Source organism: Rhipicephalus microplus, chromosome 2 (genome assembly GCF_043290135.1).
Source record: "Rhipicephalus microplus isolate Deutch F79 chromosome 2, USDA_Rmic, whole genome shotgun sequence".
NCBI classification, from domain to species: Eukaryota; Metazoa; Arthropoda; class Arachnida; order Ixodida; family Ixodidae; genus Rhipicephalus; species Rhipicephalus microplus.
The window spans coordinates 132,133,158-132,148,108 of record NC_134701.1 but is presented as its reverse complement, the minus strand read 5'-3'; the positions used below and the strand labels follow the sequence as shown (position 1 = coordinate 132,148,108).

At 48.0% G+C, this 14,951-nt stretch overlaps 1 protein-coding gene across 1 annotated transcript in view; it reads right to left on the bottom strand.

Moving 5' to 3' along the window:
- LOC119170723 (ETS variant transcription factor anterior open) overlaps nucleotides 1-14,562 on the bottom strand; it is a 144,554-nt gene extending 129,992 nt beyond the window's left edge. The window contains exon 1 of the mRNA XM_037421965.2: nucleotides 14,303-14,562. The gene's annotated coding sequence lies outside the window, so the exon portion shown is untranslated. The remainder of the gene's footprint in view (nucleotides 1-14,302) is intronic.
- Nucleotides 14,563-14,951: the final 389 nt, after the last annotated feature.

The window sequence follows — 14,951 nt, the reverse complement described above, 5'->3', positions numbered from 1 at the left end:
AACGTCCTTTTTGCACTCGCCAACGACGGATATACTTCTCGCCCCACTCTGGGGTGTAAAAGAAGCACGTGAGCGGCGTCGCCTGCAGACAAATACATATCCGCACCTGCGTTTCCTCCCAACAGGATATGTATGCCGGTTTGTGCCCGTGGTGTAAAAGACATCCAGCCCTTGCTCCCATCACAAAAGAATGCGAGCTTAGCCCCCCCCCCCCCCCCCCCAATTAACACGTATTAGAGTCCGGCGCCAATATTGAGGACCGTATACAGTGGGAGACCTTGCTCGCCAGCGCAGAAGAGGAGGCCTCCTAAGTGGCTGGCGCTCCTGAATCAGGCGCGGCGGGCTGCTGAGGCCAGTGGAGCCCTCGACTAGGGCACTGCCCACCCGCTTGTAACCCTTCACAAGTTTAGCTCAGCCAGAAACTAACGCTAAAATGATGCTCCGTAACACAAAGTTCGAATGGGCCTACCAAGTGCAACAAAAATTGAGCTCTCGCGTTCATTTTGTATCCGTTCTACTGGCGCCGTGCTGCCTAACTGTTGAAAGTCATGACGTTTGACGGCACGTTGCAAAACCAATAACGGCAAGCGTTGGCGATTTGAAAGAGAAAAAAAAATCCCGCAATGCTTGGGTAACTTGCGCATGCATTTCGATTCGGGGGTTCCAAAGCTTTTCAAAAAAAAAAAAGGGGGATGACAAAAGAAAATGCGCTATTACCGATACAGTATCTACACAAATCAAGTCATACTGCATAATTATCATCTGCCCAGACAAAGGATGATGTTACGTTAGGGATCCCGTTTCGAACGCGGTATATGGTACCTCAAAGAGTGCACAAGCTCCGTATACGTCTCCCCCCATGTACACCGCCACATTCAGCTAACAGTTACCGCAAACGTGTAGACACCTATACAGTAGAGAGGACGGAAAACCTACAGCAGTGATTGCCTATGGATGTATCAACCGCATATACGAGTCCCATGAAAGGGATGGAGGTATAGGGAAGTTAGCGATGCTCTATGTGTACACAAGGCGTGCTCTTTATCACGGCAATTAAAAGGCGCACACAATTTGAAGAAAAGCAAAATAACAAACATTTACGTTTCGGCCATCTTGAAGCGTTAAGATAAGCAAATGTATCTTAACCCCAACGGTCGCGCAGACTCACACATACATTCACTTTTCGCTCAACTTACGTGCAGGCGTCTCAACGGTCACGGACAAACAGAACGCATCCATCACACTGTATAAGTACTACTGCAGCTGTAAATCAATTTTCCAAACCGCAAGTAATCGAAGCATCCGCAGTATAATAAAAACTGCTGCTCCAACTGTAATGCGCTGTTCTGAAGTATTGCAAGTCGACACATGATCAAAGAGAAACGTCGATAAAAAAAAAAAGTCGTCTCTCAAGGCTTACGGTTTCTTCAAATTTGCCCATTCTACTGCGCCATATCACAGCTGGCGTCATTCGGCTGTTTTAGCAGCTATTGTAACACCGTTCGGCGAGTGCGGAAGTACATCGTACCGCGTCGTGGTCCGCGCATAGTTTTTTTTTTTTTGTTATCTGTTTTCGCTCAGCAAGACCCCTACTAACAAATTCGATCATCTAATCAAGTTCCCGTAAGGAGAAAGCAACTCTCGTGTCCAAACAGAGTTAAAAAGAGATGCTCTACTATGGGTGCCACGATTCATGCAATTAACACAATCTATCGACACCATGTATGGGGCGTTACCTGTTCCACGGCGATCAAGGGCGTATACCAGGCCTATACCGGCTGATGGCGGAGAACGCGCACCTTTGCCAGCTCATTCGCGCCGCTATATCCACGAACGGGGACGCAATATATTTCTGTCTTTTCTTTGTTGTTGCTGTTGCTGCCCCAGAAAAGGAAAACAAGGTAATAAAAAAACAAAAAGTAATAAAAGAAACGGTCTGATGCAGAGACTGCTCGCACGACGGACGTCGCATGCGACGAGAGCGAGGCACAGTAAACGCGCATGCACCTGCGCCCCACGGTAACCGACATCGCGTTTCCTGCTATCCGTTCGCGCAGTTCCGGTGGATGCAGCCAGCCAGGGCGCGCGCGTGTGGGCGCACATAACCCGTCCGTTTCCCGCTTGCTCACGCAGACGCCGAGGCCCGCGGTACGCCTTCAGCGAGCATCCGCTATCTACAGGCCGCTGAGAGGCGACAACTCAAGCTGCGAATGTATCGAACAGCGATTCTTAAGCCAGGAGCGGAAATTGCTTCGCAAATGGCCTCCGGAGCGAACGTGTGTGTGCACGCTGTGTGCGTACTGTACTTCGAGATAAGAATCCGAAAATTCAGGGTCATATTGATGTAATTTTAATAACTCACACATTTACATCAGAGCCAGAATTACATTTAGCGGTCGGGTATTGCACGAAATGACCCGGTTATCACGAGCAATCGTTGACATCATATAATGCTATTGCGATAGCAATTATATACACAGTCTCGGCTGGTTTTTTTGCCGCAGCCGCCGCCGTCGTCATTCATGAATATGTATATAAATCTGTATAAATACGTGCTAATCTCTTTCTACGGAGCGAAAATCACCTTTCCTGCCGCGGTTGTCTGCGCGCGCGCTTACTCGAGGGCGAACAGGGGGGGGGGGGGGCAGGGGGGGCGCTATGGCGGCAACAATCAGCGCGCGTCCTGTGCCCCAAAACAGGCGGGAGCTTCTACGGGCTGCGATATTAACATGAAAACACGGTGCCGATTAAGCGTGTACCTGAATCGGTCGTGTTCTCTTAAACCAGCGTTTTGTAGAATTACGTGAGATCGGATTTGAATGAATGAGTTGACTGCCAGCCTCACTTCATGTAACATTGCAATTTGTCGCTATCACATTCATTGCTTCACCTTTTCGGTGAAACTTATTCTGTGCAATCATCACTGCCGCAGTCGCCAACTGCAGTTGACAAGATGCGCACGAGTATACAAAGCTACCGAGAAAGCTTCTTGAGACACAGCGAAGTATCCGGCGGCTATGAACGTTTTCCAAGTTCTGCACAGCTTGTCATAAGTTATTCATGTTCATCTGTACATGTGAGTACGTTTCCTGCGTCATTTTTGCGTGCAAAACGCGGGGAACGTATCGATCTGCTTGCCATTCTTCGCGTGACTTTCCAATTTGTTGCTATAGCGCTCATTGCTTCGCGTTTGCGGCAAAGCTGTGACTTTCTAATAATAAAAAAAAACGAGCCCTGTTTCCATGCATGAGTCGGTACCCTATAAAAATAGAGAAAATGGTGAATTTTCAATACGAGACCTCAAACGGTTAGGGGCCCCAAAGAAATAGCATCTATATGCCATTGCGCACACGCAACACCATTACAGCGTTTGGGTTTTGCGTGGATACAGCGCCTGCAGAAATCAGAGCGTATTAGGTGCGTCGGGGAAAAAAAGTATATGGGTTACGACATTCTGCAGCAGCGGAGAGGCTAACGATGGTGCTGAAGAGAAGAAAATAAAGCCTGATTGCTAGGTACGTCGACGTTGTTACACTGCGCATCAAGTTTGATCACCTTACAATCTTAGCGTGCGACATGGAATTCAAGTATTTTTCTTTTGTCTTTCTCAGTCTCCTTTGCCCCATGTCCTGTCGAGGAGGGATTTTGAACCCACGACTACGCCACCGTCAGGATATGCATGTATAGGAGAGTGACATTCCAAGAGCCCCTCAATATGAGAAATATCAAGTCTGGTCTGATCATTGTTTTTTAAGGATACTATTTTCATTCACCCAATCTAAAAAAAAAAATATCGCATTTATGATGAAATGCAAAGGACAACGTTTACTTCCTCAAATTTAGTGCCGCAACCTTATCTTCTCCACAGGATGTCGCAACACTTCAAAATATCGACCTTCTGATAGCGCAGTTAAAGTACACAGATTCGCTTACAGTACCATGGCTCTCTCGCAGTTGCTGTGCCGCGGGAACAAAAGCGGACGAGAGGAAACGGTGAGGCAACGGCAAGGCACTAAAAAGAAAAAAAGATTGATCTATTCCTTACATTTCCTATCTTCTCTCTCAATCTTTTGTTCTTTCTCTTGATGCTTCTTTATCGACAGCAGCCCAACTGGCGACAGCGCGAAACACTCCCTTCCTCCCCCCTCTCCAAGGAAAAGAGCCACGCCATCAAAAGCTTTCGCGAAAGGTCGAGCGCACACACGCACGCCCAAGCCCCGTGTCGTTCGTCACCGATAGCACGCAAGACAAGAAGCTCGCGAAAGGGTTCGCGAACAGCAGGCGCCAAAGGGCAGGGCTCGCGGGAACGTATAATAAATCAAGCGTGTACACATCCGACCAATCCGCGCCCCGCTTTGCAAACGCGGCCGCTCATAGCTCGCTCAAGCTAATTTCGTCAACGGAAAAGAAAAAAATATACAAGGAATCGGAGAGGAAGGGTTGAAACGCAAAGCGTTCGCCCGATGCCGTGTCACTGTTTGTTTACCGCATTCACGACGCACGCGCGCGCACCGCGATTTACGAAGAAAGCGAACGAATCCAATAGCGCTTCGACTTGGGCAGGAGCCTATCGCGCTGAAGCCTATCCGAGAACGAATCCACTTCTGCGGGTCATTGGCTCGCCGTTTTTCCTGCCTCCTTGACCTTCGCTCACACCTTCCGGCGTGACGTTTCGCCGACCTTCGCGCGTATAGATGATCTGACACCCAAGTATTTCTCCTGATAAGTTTTTTTTTTTTTTGTATCATTATGCTGGACTCCTGCACCGGCCGACGTGTCCGTAGATGCTATACACCAAAGCGACGTATAAGAGACGGTATACAACACTTCCTTTCATACAGATATAAGAGAGAATAAAATAAAGGCAACTTCGAAAGCTTGAAGGAAGCGAGCCTTCTTTCTAACTCTTCGGATTTCTATTCCTCTCCTCCTCTCGTTATTTCTTTTCTCCTTTTCCATTTTTTTTGTGAGTGCTTTTCTCGCTTTATACTTCTGCTGATTTCTTCTTTTCTCTATGGCCATCTTTTTTCTCTTTCTTTCTATTTTTCTCTTATTCTCTTTCTATTTTCCGCTGTCATTTTCTTTATATTTCGCGTTACGTTAGGAGAAGGCAGCCTACGACAGCCCGATTCTAAAAAAAGAATGAATATTATAAATCTACGGCCTCTTCATTGCGAGAAAATGGTTGTACAGCGAAGCTGTGAACACGCGATCAGTGGGCGGCCCGCCGATCGGCTGACCGTCCACTTGCACTGTGTTCCTTCCAATGGTCCCCTTCGCCGCCCTCATCATGCAGTAGCGGCAAGCGTAGAGTTTCCTATGAACACACTAGAGAGAATTCAGGCGCTAGAGTTTATTGGAGCTGCGACGCACTGGGTTTCAGCAAGCATACGAACGATGGCTATTACGCACAAGCTTTGCCTAACCTTCGTATACTTTCCCTGCCGTTTCGCTTCGCATCCACTTTGTCACGAGACGACAGTCGGCAAACGTACAGCAGTTCCACTTCACAACCTGAAACTTTTAGCATGACTAATTCAAATTGGGTCACGAAGTTCACAACTGACCGCTGCATGTTGTCGTGAAATAACGTATCCACTTTAATCTGCCAGTCTCGATAATTCGCACGCTTTCCATGTGTCAATCAATGCATCACAGGGGGAGGAACGAAAATGCCACACGGCAAGCACTTCCAGCCGAAAAGCATTGCCTTACGCTTGAGTAAATGGCGACGGTCAGTAGAAAGACGAGAAAGATAGGTAGACGTAGCACGATGGAAATGAGCGGTCCATTGAGGCACACGGGCGGGACTGCACTCCTCCGTCAAAAATGTGCGCACACGCCATGGAGTCGTCCTCAACAACAACAACAACAAAAAAACGAAAAGAAAGAGTGATAATTACAAGCGAAGGGAAGATATCAAGGCTAATTAGATTAGAAACACCATGTACTTCGGAGGGTAAATGGGGATCGTAAAAAGTGAAAGAAGGGAAGAGCTACTGCGACAGTGGCGATGTCCGATTGCTCTATCACAAAAAGACATAAAATTTCCTCAGAATGTTGCCACACGTGATGTTCATGGCGCGTTATCACGATGATTACTCGGTTGTTAGGTTAATTCTGTGTTCTTTGGTAATTGTCATTCCTCTTATTTGCCAGATTCTGCTCAAGTATATATCACGCAGTTCGAGCAAATAAGTCTTGTTGTAAGTCAGTGCCGCTGTCTGTCTCCTTTTCTTGTCGCTCGTTATTGGACCCGTTTTTATGCGGATAAACAAAACGTTGCAAACACCCCATCACAACGAGTCATGGTCTCACTAAGCAAATGTACGTAATAGCGTCACCCCGCTGATGTGTGTGCAAGTGCCCTTGAGACTTGTTTCCTCTGCGTGGGCCATTGCGTTGCAGCTATAGCTTAGTGCTCGCAAAAACTCGCTTCTGCATGGTCGGTCGTTGAATACCTGACCATATTCATTTGAGTGCTCGAAGTCGAGTGACGCACTTTGCAGCCTATAAACACCGCACCAAACGTGCGCCTCAATAGCTGCTCGAGTTTACCGCTTCTAACGACACTAGACACGGTGCACCCGCGAGAGATGCCAGAATCAGATTAACATAGTATTAATAATAACAGAAATGCGAGGGGGGGGGGAAGCCACAAACGCAACCTGTCGTCCGTGATGAATACCACGGTGCAGACGTTGATCGATGGCTCGATTCGTTGTACTCACTGACACTGCACGAGTTGCATTACGCATGCTAAGCAGAGCGACCGTGGCGCAATCGTTGCGCGTACGTGAGGTAACGACAAAAAAAAGTAAAAACAAATGCGAGAGACAATGTCTACGAAGTGGGCAGGTGACCTCGCGTTAAGGCGAACGTGCGTAATCCTAAGGGTTCAAGAAACTACTTGACGGCGACAAGGGAGCCTGGTTCACAAAGTAATCCGTTCATGACAATAGCATGCATGTTGCAATGCTGAAATTTCGCATACACGACCACATCGAACGCACTGTCTGCAAGCGCACTCGGCGTGACGTAATGCGCGGGAAAAGACGTTATACGCGAAAACCAACGCAGACAATGGTGCAAGCGATCTGAATTGCGAGTTAGAGTAGTTATCGCAATGTCGATTCGTGCTGTTTCTGTGCGTATTTTTGTTAGTGTTCCACGGCATTGTCTTGCTGTCCAGAAGGCCAGTCTTACAGGTGTTCCTCGGCTGTAATGGCGGCGCCTCAACGGTTGTTCAGAGAAAACTGCGTTGCTTTTTCAAACTCCTGTTCCGTCCGCCTAAGTGGATCAGTGACTATAGGGTGCTCGTCGGCTGACCCAGAAGGTCACGGGATCGATCCCGGCTGCGGCGGTCGCATTTTGGATGGAGGCTAAATGGTATATGCTTGTGTGCTGTATACGATGTCCGTGTACGTTAAATAACAGCAGAATTTTCCGGAGGCTTCCTACAACGTCTCTCATAATCGTATCATAATTTTGGGGCGTAAAAGCACACATGTTAAATCATCATCGAACTCCTGTTCATATTCTGCCAGGGTGGCGGCCCTTCCTAGCCCATCCTCGATGTGTCATAAAGCGCCGCTCTGGCCAACCATCGACACCTTTGTCTTTACTCTGATAGCACACCTTCTTTCTGTTCGCTGGCTGCGCCACCGCGAAATCCATCTGCTCAATATATCGGCAAGAAAAGTTTCAAGCAGAACTGTTACGCCCGAGTTTTGTCACGAGTCGCAGACTGAGATTCATCGTCATCATGAACCAGCCCGCCCTCACCTCAGCTTCGCTCCAACAGCGCATGCGCCGATTCATCCGGCGTGGGATGCACTAACTCTGAAGAGTAAGAGAACGACTGCTTAAATGGAGATAAAGTGCGAAGGAAAGAATTTCTTCAGGAATGCAGTTTCTCGGCGAAGTGAGATTCGAACCCACGAATCCGTGATACGGAGAACTGCATTGCAACAACTCAGCTTTATACAGGCGAAATCACAGCATCGCTCAGTACAGCACAGTATATAAATGCGGTGGTAAAAAAAACTGAGGTTGAGGGAGATAGATGTATGGGTTAGGAGGACACATAAAGTAAAGCGTAACATATAAAGGTAAAAAAACAAAAATAAATGCAGAAAAATAAAGAAAGAACCAAAAGAGAAAGTAACAACGAAGAAGAAAGAAATAGGAAAAAAAGCAGAGACAAAAAGAATAAAGCAAGTATTGTCATGTACTGTGTAGTAGAGCAAGGGGTGGGGAAAACAGAGGGAGAGTGCGAAAGCCTAGCCAAGCATGGACAAGCCATAAGTGCCCGTCAGCTCTACTCTGACCCGGCCTTGCGCGACTTGGTGCCAGCTGCGCCATCCTTTCTTTTTCTCTTTTTTTGACCGCCAATTAAAATGGGGGAGCGCGGAGGAGTAGAAGCTAATTAGAGCTACGTTTTGCTTGTTTCTGAAGCAAACTAACAATTTTACCGCTGAGCCAGCGCTTTATCCGGAGAGAACGAGTTAGCGCATCCATGATGCTTTTATGCAGGTGGTTAGTATGCATGAGACGAATAAAGTGATTCCCATACAAAGGTTATATGTGCAAATATTCCCCTTTCTTGTCTATACTCTCTCGATCTTCAGGCAATCCTCCCAGCTCCTTCATTGGTAACTGCCGCTGAGGTGACAACAGAATGTCCTAAGGACTAAGTGAAGTCAGCGACAACTCCTTTCGTTTCCAGTGTTTATTTCTATAAACTACAATTTACAATAATGATCTGGACAGTATTGGTGGCGCAGGTGCCACTGTTCCTTCAGGACGAAGCTACGAACACAGAGCTCTACCATTGTAGCTGAAAACACTTTACCGCCATCACTGAAAGTAAAACTGGCAATCGACGAGAACGGCCCAGAAGAAGGATTGAAAAACCAACGAAGTAGTAGTGCACAGGGCACTGCCGACTCATGCCACCCCCCACCCCCCTTTTTTTATGAGGGGGGCTGAGAATGAGAGACACGGCACAAACTCCTAGATGTCAGATGAGTTATGAGGACTTAAATAACTGTAGTTTCGAACTTTCTAATCTAAGTGACTACTCTAGCAACACGTCGCCACAAGGAAAGCTTAAAGTCCATGCACGCCTTGACTTATTGCCCACGTTCCGCCCACTTAAACGAGTACTTTCAGTTTCCTCAACCTTCCAGCACTCGTAGCTCACATAATCTTAATTTTTTTGACATTTAAATCTAGAACTGATTTGTGCAAACATAGCCACTTTCCTGCAACAAGTGACCGTTGGAATGCTTTGCCTTGGTTTGTTCGTGCTTTGTTAACGACCGATTTACTGTGTGCGCTTGACATGTGATGTTATCGCCACTCCTGTCATTGCCCATGGTGGGCAGCAGTATGTAAAAATAAAATAAAATAAATAAATCTCCTGCGCATTCCTCGGCTATATTGTCTCTTGTCGCCATTAGGATGCAACTCTATGGGCAAAGAAGCGAATTCTTCTCGACATTAGGATGTACCTCTATAACAAAGAAGAGAACCCTTAATCCATTCTACTTCGAGTACAGCTCCAATAATCTCGCTGCCATTTGTTGCGAAATGTTGCGAGCCCAAATAGTTGCGAATCTTGAAACAACGATATTAGTCTTCAGAATCGCCCAGTTTCGCTGCTTCAAGGCTTGCGGGGGGGGGGGGGGAGGGCTTAGCCAAAAACTTGTTCAATCTTTTACACGTTTCATCTATTTATTGGATAACTTATTTTTATTTATCTATTCAACTATTTACTTTGAGTGCACCATTGTTGAGTAGTGGAGTTCACCCGATTTCGCCGGAACGTACCTGTTAAGCAGTGGTTTTAGGCGAGTATAGGAACCACTGAGAAGGCGGCATTGACAAGGGCGTGGCTGGGCGCCGCGTTTGTTTAGTGCAGAGGCATATGCGACTAAGCCCACAGAAATCGCGTGAAGTCGTCTTGCTCAGAAACGAAACGGCTTCGAAACAAACAATACCTCGAGTTCGTAGTGATTTCTCTAAACCCAGTCAGTTTTGCTACAATCGGAGCCATTATACAGACTTTACAGGTTTTGAGTCACAGTCATTACGGAATTGCGCCACAGGTGTAGCGCCTTCGCTGTGCCACGTGATTCTAGAAGACAGCCTCGCGGTCACATTCACTGCCGTCAACCTATACTTCGGCGTTGCTTGGTAAGTAGTGCAGGCAACTGCTTTGAAATAGCCAGAACAGGTTACGCTCCCTCCTCCACACTGAATTCAATGTGCCTTGTGTGAACGTATGTATATCGCGAATGATCTGCCTAGCAGCTGGCGAATGATAACGCGAGCAAAATAACAGTACACCTAACGGTTTGTAAGTAACTAAAAATAGGTAAGTAGAAGAATAGCACCACAAGTCGACTATATAGAATGATGCTTGTCATTCAGGTGCGTAAGCTTGCGAGTAGCCGCGAAGCCAGAACAACGTATAATGTTCCGAAACACTGTGTATCATCGCCAAAAATCAGAAAAGGAAGAAAAAACGGTTACCAACGCTGTAAGACTGATACAACATTTACGGGCTGTTACGTTACGGACCTAACGAAGTTACGTTCCGCCTCCCAAGGCTTGACAGGTGTTTAATGCTAATGAAATTTCCCAGAATGCCGCGTATAGCACCGATTATCTGAAATTCTTTTTCCGGTCAAGTTGCTTCTGTGTGTAGCACAGACATATACTGCTTTGTCGCTAACTGGAGGCGGCAACGGGGGCTAGTTGGGACGTGTTTGTGATACGCTGCAAGGGGGGGAAATGCGTACATTTATTGAGACATGTGAAGGATGACAATAAAAAATTTTGCGGCGGTTTACATGCCAAGACCACAATATGATTGCGACAGACGCCCAGGCAGAGGGCTAAAAAAATCTCGACTATAGCGACTTAGCGACTATAGCGACTATAGCGACTATAGCGAAAATCTCGACTTTAGCGTGCAGTGACATCGCACACAGAATACGGGTCTCCCACATTTCACTTCCATCAATATGCGACCGCTGCGGCCGATGTCGAACTCGGCACTTTCGGGTCAGTATAGTGACATAAGTAAGAAGCTCTTCATTAGAAAGACGAGCTATTACGTGCAAACAGGGGCAACAATGAATAAGTCACACCCGGCAGAGCGCGAAATCAACTCTCTGCTGATGAACCATGTAAATATGGATTTAGACGTTCTCATACTCTCTAAAAATGAGTTCAGGCAGTCTATAAGATGTATAAATCCATTTTTGTTAAGGTTAGAATACTCTCTGAAAATGAGTCTAAGCAGTCCATACAGATGTCTAAATCCATTTATGTTAATGTTACCCCAAAATATGTTGTCAATATATGCCAATTGCAGCTTCTTTTAAAACAATGAATTGTGCACAGCCGTACAAGTGCAGATGTCAAACGTCCATGAAAATCGCTCTGCGCTGCAGCGCGTGTGGTGTTCCTGGGCGATTTTTGGCTTCCGAAAGCGTTCGTAACTCCAGCCGATTTAATACAATGCTACCAGTAGAAGGGTGGTGCTGGGCGTCACATCACAATGAGAACATCGGCACAGGATGTGTTCGTTTCTGTTTTTCGACATAACAGTACCCGAACACGCAAAGGTGAGAGCCATTACGATGAAGAGGGAGTCTGCATTACGTGAATCTGTCCATTTAGATCCGGCTAGGCATGACAACGCTATACTAGGATCCGGAAGGTTTGTGGTCGCAGGTTCAGCTTTAGAGGAGGATCAAGTTTATATATGGAAAGACGCTACATCTATTATGCAACTTTACAGTCACTCTCACGAAAGCAAGCGAACTGAATGCGAAGGTTTCGGACTGAGCTACAGTGCATGTGCGCATAGTAAGTACCATGCACGGATAATGAAACGGCGAAGTTTTCGTGTACGCATGCGCACTAGTCGAATAACGTTTGAGCTATTATGTAAAGAGACTTAAGTTCCAAGCAAACGATGCGAAATCAACGTTCCGTTACCACGTATCGCTGTCTCGTCGTGCAACCAGACAGCCGGACATCAATCATCCCGGTAATTGATAGCAGCCCACTGCGCAAGGCGAAGGCAATGATTATTTTTTTCTAGCCTAAGCTGCAGGCCTCGATAAGGGTTACAGAGGGGGTGTCAATGCAGGCCCGTCGGCAGGGGGGGGGGGTGCTGTAGCTCTTCCTACCCCACTCAAAGTCTGCTGGAGAGGTGTTTTGCCAAAAATAATGAAAATAGGAGTTTACTGATATTGTCAAGGCGTTCAGCAAGTACCCTCTCTCACCCTTTTTCTGAAAAATATTCCTGGATGCAGGCCTGGGTCAACGTATTCCCAAGAACTGTCGAGCCGAAAGCACATGTCATTCAAACAAAACTAACAGGCTTATCACTGACGTCACAGAAGTCGTAAGCCCGCCATACGGCGACGTTGTGCATCGAAAACTTCGAATATCGAATCGATAAGTGCCTCATTCAGTACTTTGTTCGTATCGCATTGGCGTTATTCATAAATGCACATATTTTCGAACAGTTTACAAATACTTCCCATTGTCAAGTCTGCTGAGATAAACACAACACTGGTGCGGAACTACGACCTATTTTACCCACGCGAACAAGAGACTTTAATGATTGTTCAGCGAACTGAGAGCGTGAAGGTAAACACAGTGTCTGTGTTTACTCCCGCGCTCCCAGTTCGCTGAACAATCATGAATTACCAACTAGCCCACCTTTCCATCGTATTGGAGAGACTTTAAACATGTCAAGGTGCTTCGCTGATTCACAATCTCAGAAGAGTTGTGCGCATGCGCAGAATATGGCGATTTCTCACTTGCGCTTTGTATGCTAAACGCGTGTTTAGTGCACCACGTGCACAATATTTGATAACAAATGCAAAAAAAAAACCGGTTACCATTCAATATTAGGCATGGATCTGTTTCCCCTCAAGCACAATCCTGATCGCATTCGAAAAAGTGACACGCTCTTAGGAAGAACAACAACAAACAAACGGAACTCTTACAGAGTTCTTTTTCTGGGAATCGGCAAGCAGTTGCTATCATAAAACCTACTAAGTGGCGAGGAATGGGGGGGGAGCCGTGTTTCCGACCCGGACGTAAGTCGAGTAGATATACGGGCCACATCCAAGGCAAACACGAGCAGGCGGCTAGATCGTTGGCACGGCCGACCGCGTGATAGCGACGGCCCAGTCGCCGTCGCAGCAGCAGCATCAAAACGAGCAACTCCTCAAGCAGGGTCATAGAGCGCGAGGAAACGATTCCGTGTGAGGATTTTCTCTCCGCAGGTACACACCTCGTCGCTGTCACCGGCCTCCCACCCCTTATCGGCCGTGAAACCTTCGATTTCTGTCTAGACTACGGGCGGATTTTTTTAGCCAACCTGAGTATAAAAGATGTCTCGCCCGCGGGCTGGCAAAGATTACGCGCGATTATCTAACACTCGACGCAGTTCGTGTACAGACGCCTCGGGATTTCTAATGGCCGTTCGGGGAAGAAAACTACGGCAAGCGCTCTTTACAGCATGTTCTTGTTACACACAGTCGAGAACGAAATGTGCGTGACACGGGCAGGAAGCAGCCATACAGGCGACACCAAGGCGAGATAAGCCGCGGGACTTTTAAAAACACTTCCTCGCCAAATCAGCGCCGTTTACGGTCAAGTTCCTCCGAAGGTAGTCGTGATCGTGGCGGGTCGCATCATGATCACACAATTTTTTTTTTCTCGGCACCAGAACAGGGGTGCGCCCCCTCGGCGGCATTCCATGAGTCACGCCAGACGCGTAGCCCCGTACAGCCGCGTCCGCACAAAACACCATTCCGTTAGGCACCATCATGAAGCCACGTTACGCAACAACAGCCCCGAATACCTCGAACGAACGCTTCTGTAACTTGCAGCACGATGAATAATGCCAAGCTCGATTGAAAAACGCGCTGCCAGCGGCAGCAGACGCCACCTACCGCGGCGTCTACTAAATCGGACGGTGTTGTCGAGAACGACGCGCGCGGAGTCGGAGCCGGGAGGGGACGAGTTTCCGGCGCTTGCTATTACATAACCTAGCGCAGAGAAAACACAGCCTCGGCAAGCGGCGGCGCGCCGCCCTGGGCGAAAGTAGCCGACGGCGGCGCGCTAAAACGAACGAGAGGTTCTAGAAAGGCGCAAAACAGAAACTTGGAACTCTTGAAAACAGGCGATGCCGCTGCCAAGAGCGTCTCGCCACCGGGCGACAGCAGTGTGAAGACAACGTTGACGTCAACATGACAAAACTTACCCCGTTGTTTACGCGTCGCCGCCGACCGAGACGCGTCGAGGTCCTGCCGAGGAGAAGGAGAGCTCGGGTTGTTAATCCATGCGGTGGAGACTTGCGATGACGCTTCGCTCGTCGACGAAAACCCCTCTGGAACTGGCGTCGTCGTGTGCGCTTGCCCTGATCGTTGTTGACCACCGGCGTTGTTGGACACACAAGGCACGTCACAAAGACGACGGTCACCGAGCACGGTTTCTCGGGGTCGGCCCGCTGCCGACAGCAGTCGTCATTCCGTTCTTGTTTCGCAGGCAAGCCGCCCCAGCCGCGCTCGCACACACACCGAGCCCCTCGCGTTCGACTCTCTTCCCCATACGAGCACGCAGCAGCCGCGAGGTTGGGCCGTGGGGAAAGGGGGCACGGCTGAGAGAGAAGCCACACAGTGAAGCAGCATCAGCAGCAGCAACCGAGCGTCGAGCGCGCACTTTCACCGCAAGGTGGCTTCGAACACTACGTACGCCGGAAGTCAGAGGATGGCGCTACGATCGCCATTTCCGCTGCTGCTTTGTAGTTACTTTTCCGTTCTTGCCTCCTCTCTGCGGAGGAAGCGAGGCATCGCTTATACGACGAGCGGAGAGAGGTGTGTGAAAGCAGAGAGCGCAGTTGCGAGGTAAAG